General features: G+C 37.4%; 2 long non-coding RNA genes across 2 annotated transcripts in view; one reads left to right on the top strand and one right to left on the bottom strand.

Moving 5' to 3' along the window:
* The first annotated feature begins 424 nt into the window (after positions 1-424).
* Positions 425-8,371, top strand: part of LOC115294881 — a 25,441-nt gene continuing 17,494 nt past the window's right edge. The window contains exons 1-2 of the long non-coding RNA XR_003910201.1: positions 425-560; positions 3,829-3,896. This is a non-coding gene — a long non-coding RNA (uncharacterized LOC115294881). The remainder of the gene's footprint in view (positions 561-3,828; positions 3,897-8,371) is intronic.
* Positions 7,460-8,371, bottom strand: part of LOC115294882 — a 2,462-nt gene continuing 1,550 nt past the window's right edge. The window contains exon 2 of the long non-coding RNA XR_003910202.1: positions 7,460-7,607. This is a non-coding gene — a long non-coding RNA (uncharacterized LOC115294882). The remainder of the gene's footprint in view (positions 7,608-8,371) is intronic.

Here is an 8,371-nt window from a genome sequence, read left to right as displayed (position 1 = left end):
TAATAGGATAACATCCTCTTAGCCATAAACTATATTCTATACAAAGTTAACTATGAAGTTGAGCCCAAGCATTACTTCTCCAAACCAAACTATCTCAGTTCTTGATTGTGGCATGTTTTACAGTGCTTCATCTTTTTCATCTGGTCTTTCTTTATCCTTTCACTATTTCCATACAGTTCACAACAGGCTGAATCCAACATGTAACTCTTACAACAAATACAGGTCCCACTATATATGAAACGGCTGTATAGACCGGGTTGTTGCATGGCCCTCCTGTACTTCATTACACATAGCTCTTTACTATGTCACAATTGCATTGATTATTTTAGCACCTCTGTCTCTCTTGAGTAAAGGGAAAGTGAACTAAAATCAAGCGGGCCACTGGAAAGGTTGAGGGGACCAAAAAAGAGTGGGCAAGCCTATCTTGACTCAAGATAATTTTAGCTGGGTTTGTGTTACTTGTACCTTGAAGAATCCTGACAAATAGAGATTATAGAAAGCTCTAAGAAAGATGACTAAGAAAGCAGGCTGTTAGAAGAATGAGTTGACTGTCATAAGAGGTATGCTGATGAGAATAAAATAGAAAAAAATGTGATCTGAACTGTGATGTAACAGTAAATAATGGCAATAGTAACAAGAGTAGCTAGCCTTTACATAGTGCTCATTTTGTGGGTGGAATATTCTACAGTAATTAAATCACATAATCTTGACAAAGAAAGTCATAAGATTGGTAATGTTCTTTATTATTCCCTGTTTAAAGAAGAAAAAAAGTGAGGAGAGATAAGGAAATTTGCCCAGAAACTCATATAATTGGAACTAGAGCTAGGCTTCAATTCTAGGGCCTGTGACACTTAAAGCCCTTACCTTTAACCATGATACTTTATTTCCATTGAAAATATTTTATATCCTTTGCTTGCCTTTGCCATAGGGGCTGTAGCAATTCCATAGAGCTCATCCCATTCCATTTGAAGAGCCAAACTTTTTAAGCCTAGTTGTTTTTTTCATTTACCTTCTAAGATGAACACTTTAGATATTTTCATGTATTTTCTGCCTTAAATAAAAGCAAAGACATACTCCTTCTATCATTCACATAATTCTATGTTGAATATTCTCTGAGTTCCTTCCTTGTACAAGGCATAGTGCTAGACACCGAGGACACACGGAGAGCCAGGACTTTTTTCATTGTTGCTGTGGCTACTTTTTCAAAGTTCTTACTCTGGGAGAAATGCATTTCCACACACAAAAAAAGAAACTTATAGAAAATTATCTCATGAGGCATGTTGGTATACAGCTTCAGGAAAAATTCTTTCCATTCTTCATGTCTGGAAGTGAGAGATTATGAACTACTTAAGTACAGTATCTATAATAGGATGTTGAATCATTAGGTTAAAAGAAATTGGCTAGCAGATAAAACTGCTTCTTCTGTGAAGATCAGAGGAAACTGAAAATAAATGGGTGAGGTGGGAAAAGGAACTAAAAGGCAAGGGAATATACTAGGGCAATGCCATAGTTTAGTTTTTGTTTTTGTTGCTGTTATTTTTTAATACAATAATGCAAGATAGCAAACAATTCCCAAATCTCAGTGGCAACCTTTGTTCTTTGCTTGTGGGTCTGTTTGTCTGCTGAGGTAACTCTGCTGTAGGCAATGAGTTGATTTCATACCTACTCTTTTTGTTCTTTTGGGGAGATTGATGACTTCCAACGGCATCTTTTTCTCATGATGGATGGCAGGGCCACATTCTCTTTACAGGCTTTAGGAAAGGGTCCATTCTTTCTTTCTATCCTCTAGTGGTCCCTAGCAACCCTTGGCGTTCTTAAACTTGCAACATTATAACTCCAGTCTTTGCCTACATTTTAATACAGCCATCTTCCTTGGTCTCCTTGTGTCTAAATTACTTCTTCTTATAAGAACATCAATCATTGGATTAGGACCCATTTTAACTCAGTGTGCCCTCATCTTCATTTGATTGTATTTCAAACACCATCTTTCGTATTCAACCCTCCAGACTTCATAGTCACTCAGGCTATTCCTCTTGCATGAAATATACTCCCTTTCTATGCTAGTCATGTGCTAACTCATACATCTGCATCCTCCATTACACTCCAAATGTATTGTGGATAGGTTTGAAGACTTGTTCGCTTCCACATTTTTCTATACTACTTGACATTTGGTGGGTAATCAAAACAGCTTGTTAGATTTATTTAAGTGAGAAAAATACATTCAATGATTTACCTGGTGTAGGATCAGATATGATGAATTCCAATCATAAGAATTTCACTCTCTGCCATAGTGTGCAGGAAACCATGCCCTTCCCTAGGAAAATAGATTAAAAGGAGATGACATTGAAACAAAGAGCTCTTATTTAGAATTCTAATAAATGATGCTATTATGTGTGATTTTTCTGAAGGTATCTCTAATTGGAGTCATGCTTTATTCAGAAGTGATTAAAGGTGTCATTTAGGCAAAAAAAATCAAGCTTCTCCTTTCGAGTACATCTGCAATTATAATGCATTAACAGAACAACTGTAAATACAGAGGTCTCATGTATTTTGACATCAAACTATAATGGTAAAAGCAATAAAAATGACTGAGATGGCGTGGAAGCCACAGTCATGTTCATTACCTTAGGGTTTTCATGTCATCAATCCAGTGTCATACTGAGTTGCAGAAAGAGTGTCTTATATGATTTATTTATGTTTTGGCAGGTGATTCACAGTCTTTCTACTTTCAAATCTGGTTCACTTTCCAAAATTTCTATCATGTACCAAGGTATGCCTGAGCTATGCTTATAAACTCTTGTTATTAAGAGTTTGAATTATCCAGAAATCATCTCTTCTACCTTTCCTTCTCTCACTTTGTAGAAATTGAAATTGAGGCTCAGAAACGAGTTGGCACTAGAATCCAGGATTCTTTCATTGAAAGAATCTACACATTTTACTTCTGATATGAGCTAGCTCTCCACTCATATGCCTTCCAATGTATTTCAAACTCATTAAACTTTTTTTAATGTTTATTTATTTTTGAGGGGAGAGAGAAGATGAAAGACGGGGAGACACAGAATCTGAAACAGGTTCTAGGCTCTAAGCTGTCAGCACAGAGCTGGATGTGGGGCTCAAACTCATGAACTATGAGATCATGACCTGAGCTGAAACCAGACACATTGCCAAGTGAGCCATCCAGGCACCCCTCAAGCTCATTTTTATAAAGACCTTTGCCTTAGTGATCTTCAGGATGTAAGTGATAGAATGCAAATCAAACTAGCATGGGCTTATTTGATTCTAGAGAGTATAGGCAAAAGTTTCTGTCTCCACATGATCCAATGATGCCACGTGGACATGGTCTCACTCTTGTCTCTGCTTTCAGTTATATTGGCCTAGTTTCCAGGCAGATTCTCTCCTTGTGCTGGCAGGAGAGCTGATAGAAGTGCCACATGTATTCCCTACACTGTTCTCAACCCCAGCTGAAATAAAGAGCTATCTTACCCCCTACACACAAGAATCTTAGGGTTGTTTGCTGTTGATGAGACTGACTTGATCACTTATTTACCTTCCAAAAATCACTGTGGCCTACCTGGATAGAATAAAATAATGGGTCAGGCCTGGGTGACATGCCCACACCAGAGTCTTCATGGGGGTGAGCCCTCATAATCACAGTGATTCTGACTGGGAAAAGGTAGTTCTTAAGGGAGAGTCAAAGGAATGGAAGGAATCTGAGGTGAGGATAGTATTTTATCTCTGACAGCTTTAGCATTGTGGGTTTATGATGATAATTTAAGAATACAGACTAAATTTCTTTCAATTTTTGTTGTAATTTCAAACTCTTTTTAGATAATGCATCTCCTTATTGCCTACACCCAGGAAGAACTGTCATCATGGCTAACTCTCCTTATATTGTGGTAAGCCACTGGCTCTAATAACATAGAGACAGAAAAGGTAACAAGTTTCCATTATAAATGTAGATCAAGAAAATGAAGATGACTATTTAATAATACTAATAATATCTGAGTGCATACAGTACTTTATACTTACAGAATGCTTTCACATTGATACTAAAGTATTTTTCCTTCTGTGTCATAGATGATGAAACTGAGCTTTAGTGAGTTGAAATGGAGGTCCTAAGGTCCTGTAGCAAGTTAAGGGCTATTTATAGTTTTCTGCCTAACTTCTAGGCTTTTCTATTTATACCCTAGATCAAACATCACAGTCTAATTTTCATTGTCAGCCCTTTGCTTCTATTAGGTGTTAGGGTCAGGGGAAGAGAAAATCATCAGTTAAAAATAAGTATGATAGACATGGAAAGGTGAGGCTTAAGATCAACAAGTATCAAGATAAAACTCTCCATAGTGAAAGAATCTTCATTTTCTTAAAAAAATTTTTTTTCAATGTCTTTATTTTATTTTGAGAGACAGAGTGTGAGTAGGGGAAGGGTCAGAGAGAGAGGGAGACACAGAATCTGAAGCAGGCTTCAGGCTCAGAGCCCAATGCGGGACTTGAACCCACAGACTGTGAGATCATGACCAGAGCTGAACTTGGATGCTTAACTGACCGAGCCACCCAGGCATCTCAAGAATCTTCATTTTTAAAGAGAAATTAGGAGTATTTTAATCTGTTAAATGCATACATATTTTCCCATTGAGCCCTGTACATTCCCAAACATTATTATTATTATTATTATTATTATTATTATTATTATTATTATTTAAGAAAACAGAACAAGAATTTTTTTTCTTCTTTCAGAACATTCTTTGGACATACTCATGATATGTAGATGAAACAAAATCTTTAGCCAGAGCCCTAATGTAGCAACTCAGGGCACTGACATTGTCAGGTCAAACAATAACGCTGAGAATTTTTTCAGTAGTGTACAAAAACTTTAATGATCATGACCATACTTATTTCTTATAAAAAATATGGTTCACTAGGTCTTAGCCCCAAACTTACTAAATTGAATCTTTTGCTATGATCAAGGCAATATTCTTTCAATAAACTCCCTAATACTGGGCTTGGAAAGTTATTTGACTTGAAATTAAACAAATTGGCAAGGATAGAACTCATTGAAAAACTTGAAGGGGGTGAGACAATTAATCAAGTATATCTTGGGGAGGATGGTTGAGGCAGAGTGAACAGAGTGAAAGCCCTGTGAGATAGAGCAAAGATGTCAGTGTGTTTGGAGCTCAGAGAGTGAGGGGAAGAGTAATAAGACTCAGCATCAATTAGGCAAGTGCAGAGAACCAGGCTGTGTATGAACTTTCAGGACATTTTAAGAAAGTTGGCTTTTACTCTGATTGAAAGAGGGAGGCGTGTAGCATTTTGAGTAGAGCAAATCCATGATCTGAATTTCATTTCAAAGTGACCACTCTGGCTGCTGTGTTGAAAAGTCTATAGGTTGGGAAGGGCAGCAGCAAAAAGACCACTAGGAGGCTGTTGAAACAGTCCAGGTTAAAGATTGTGGTGACTGAGAGAAGGGTGGTAAGAGGTAGAAGTGGTGAGGAGTGGATAGCTTCTGGATATATTTTGAAGTTTTAGCCACCATAATCTGCTGATGAATTATATGTAAGGTGAGAGGAAAAGAAAAACAAAAAAATGACTACAGGTGTCTTGACCAGAGTAGCTAAAGTCACCATCAACTTTGAGAGAATGATCCATTTTGACTATTTTGAATTTGAAAGGCCCATTAGACATCCAAAATATAATTCCAAGGTTTAAGAGAGAATTGAATGAAGGTACAAATATGAGGTACTTCAAGAGAAAGAAGTTGGGGGACCAATAAGAAAAACCAGCAAAAGACTCTAAGAAGGGGTAATTACTGAAATAAAAGCAAAACCCAGAGTGCCAAGAAGGTTGTTTTCATGAGAAAATTGTCCCTTATGAAATAATTTTTGCTGTTACCTAACACTATATGTAACTGTACTCAGGATTACTCTTGGTTCGGCAGAACATGTGATTTTATTCAGTTATTTTACAAATAGTTACTGAGCATATGGTATGTGCTAGGAAGACTGCTGGGAATTAATTATCAATCTCTGGAGTCAGGAAAGCTCTCTCAGATGAAGTGATGTCTAAATTTTTACCTGGAATAAAACAAATAGGAATTAGTGAGGGAGACAGTTTGGGTGATGAGGGGAAATGTGGGAAGAAGAAAACAGTAGTATCTCTGTGAAATTGAAAGTAGTTCAGCCTGGTAGGATCTTGGGATTCACGCATGGGATGGGAGAACTGAGGTCTAGAAATGAGCAACAGACAGATCACAAAGGGCCTTGAGGACCAAGATAAATTGGGGCTTTTCCTAAGGTTAGAGTAGAAACTTTAAAGGTTTTTAAGATGGGAAGTGACATGATTATATTTGCATCTTGACATTACCTTGACTGCTTTATAGCATATGGGCTGCTGTGATGGTTAATTTTATGTGTCAAGTTGGTCAGACCATTATGCCTAGATACATGGTCAAATACTTTTCTGGGTATTTCCGGGGGTTTGGATGAAATTGACATTTAAATCAGTGGCCTTTGAGTAAAGTAGACTGTTTTCCAGATTGTGTGTGGGCCTTATCCAATCAGTAGAAGGCCTGAATGGAACAAAAGATTGACCTTCCCTGAGCAAGAAGAAGTTATGCCAGCAGATGGCCTTTGGACTTGAACTACAACTTTGGATCTTGTCTGGCCTCCAGGCTGAGGGCCTTTGGACTTGAACTGCAACATCAGCCTTTCTCTGGGTCTCCAGCCTGATGGTCCACCCTGGAGATTTTCGACATGCTAGCCTCCATAATTTCATGAGCAATTATGTGTGTATATACACACATTCTATTGGCTCTATTTCTCTGTGGAACCCTGACTAATACAGCTAGGAAAGGAAGATTGAAAGCTGTCTCCCTCCAGGCTCTGCATATGCTATATGAGTTTGGGAAGCTCCCTGAACATTTGTTTTTCCCCGGCCACTCCAAACCAAGGATTCTAAAGAGGCTGTCCCAAGTGCTTGAAGATGGCTCTTGGAACAAGAACTAGAGCCAGAAGCCAGTGTCCTTATTATCTGCCAAAGCTGAAATGGGAAAAGCTCATTTCAAACTGGCAAGATCACCCCTGTAATTTAATTTTAAATGAAGCTTCTAAAACATTTAAAAGTTTTTATTTATTAATCATCTTATACTTTGTATGCATCAATAGTTTTGCCTTATACATACAGAGAGATTCTCTAAATGTTCAAATGAATTCCTGGCAAGTGGAATGAGAATAAGTATGAATAAATAAAGATTTGGCAAGCTACTTTGAAAGGTTTCCAACTCCAATGGTTCTTCAATCCTTCCAAGGGTGTTTTTAAGCAAGTAAAGAAAACTAGGTGAGGAAAGAATCTTTCCATTTTATTCAGTCAGGCTTAGTCCATTCAGAATGAGAAATATAAGCTCTACCCATTGCCACTCCCATACTGAGATTCAAAGAACATTGACAGTTTCCTGCTACAAATCTCACACAACTCTCAGAAGCATTTATTAGCCTGCACATTCAGAAACTTTCTTGATCTCTTGGACAGCTTCAAGCTCCTAGCCTTCTTTCCTCATGTCCAGTTGACCAGTTGACCACAGCGGTGTGCTTTCTTCCTCTGTATTTTCTTACCTATAAAGGAAGGTTCAACTGTTACTTTGGGGATTAAAAAAAACTAACAACATTTTCCATGTTGAGAAGTATTGTTTTACAATTCTAAGTTGTTCTAAATGATGTCTTAAAAAAGATAACCTTATTTAAAGAGAAAGCAAGAAAGGAAAATTTCAAAATCCTTTGAAGATATGTTAAAGTTACTCATTTAATTTATTTATACAACTCTCTTCTCTAACCCAAATAAATTAAGGGAAACATCAAAATGTCTAGAATTTTACAATTCTAAGCTTCAAAAAATAACACTGAAAAAGTACAAAATTATAAACAAAAAATAGAAATTTAAGAGTAAACACCCCTCCCTTTCTTTTTCCCTAAAGATTTTGGCCTTGTTTCTAACTTCACTCTTAAAACTGCCATAGCTCCAGCAGCAAAACTGAAGGTCTGCAATGCATTTGGTAGCATGAAAGTAAAGGAGTGAAGTTCATGGGCCTTGGAGTCAGTTAGCTCCAGATGCAATGCCAATAGTTCCATGTTAAGTCCTCTGGAACATTTATACTTCACACTGCTGTTTTGAGAGTTAAATTCACATCACATACCTTAGGTGGGTGGGTGAGGTGGTGTCATGTACTGAAACTATTTCCAAAAGACTTTGCTTTCTCTCTTTATTTTTTCTCTCCCCTTCTCTTTCTTCCTTCTTCTGTCCTTCTGCAGCAGTATTACAGGTAATACCAGACTCTTCAACCCACAACTGTGGACTAGTGATATTCAAACTGTTTTGTTTA

The sequence above is a fragment of the Suricata suricatta genome, chromosome 6, assembly GCF_006229205.1.
Source record: "Suricata suricatta isolate VVHF042 chromosome 6, meerkat_22Aug2017_6uvM2_HiC, whole genome shotgun sequence".
NCBI classification, from domain to species: Eukaryota; Metazoa; Chordata; class Mammalia; order Carnivora; family Herpestidae; genus Suricata; species Suricata suricatta.
This window is presented reverse-complemented; position numbering and strand designations above follow the sequence as displayed.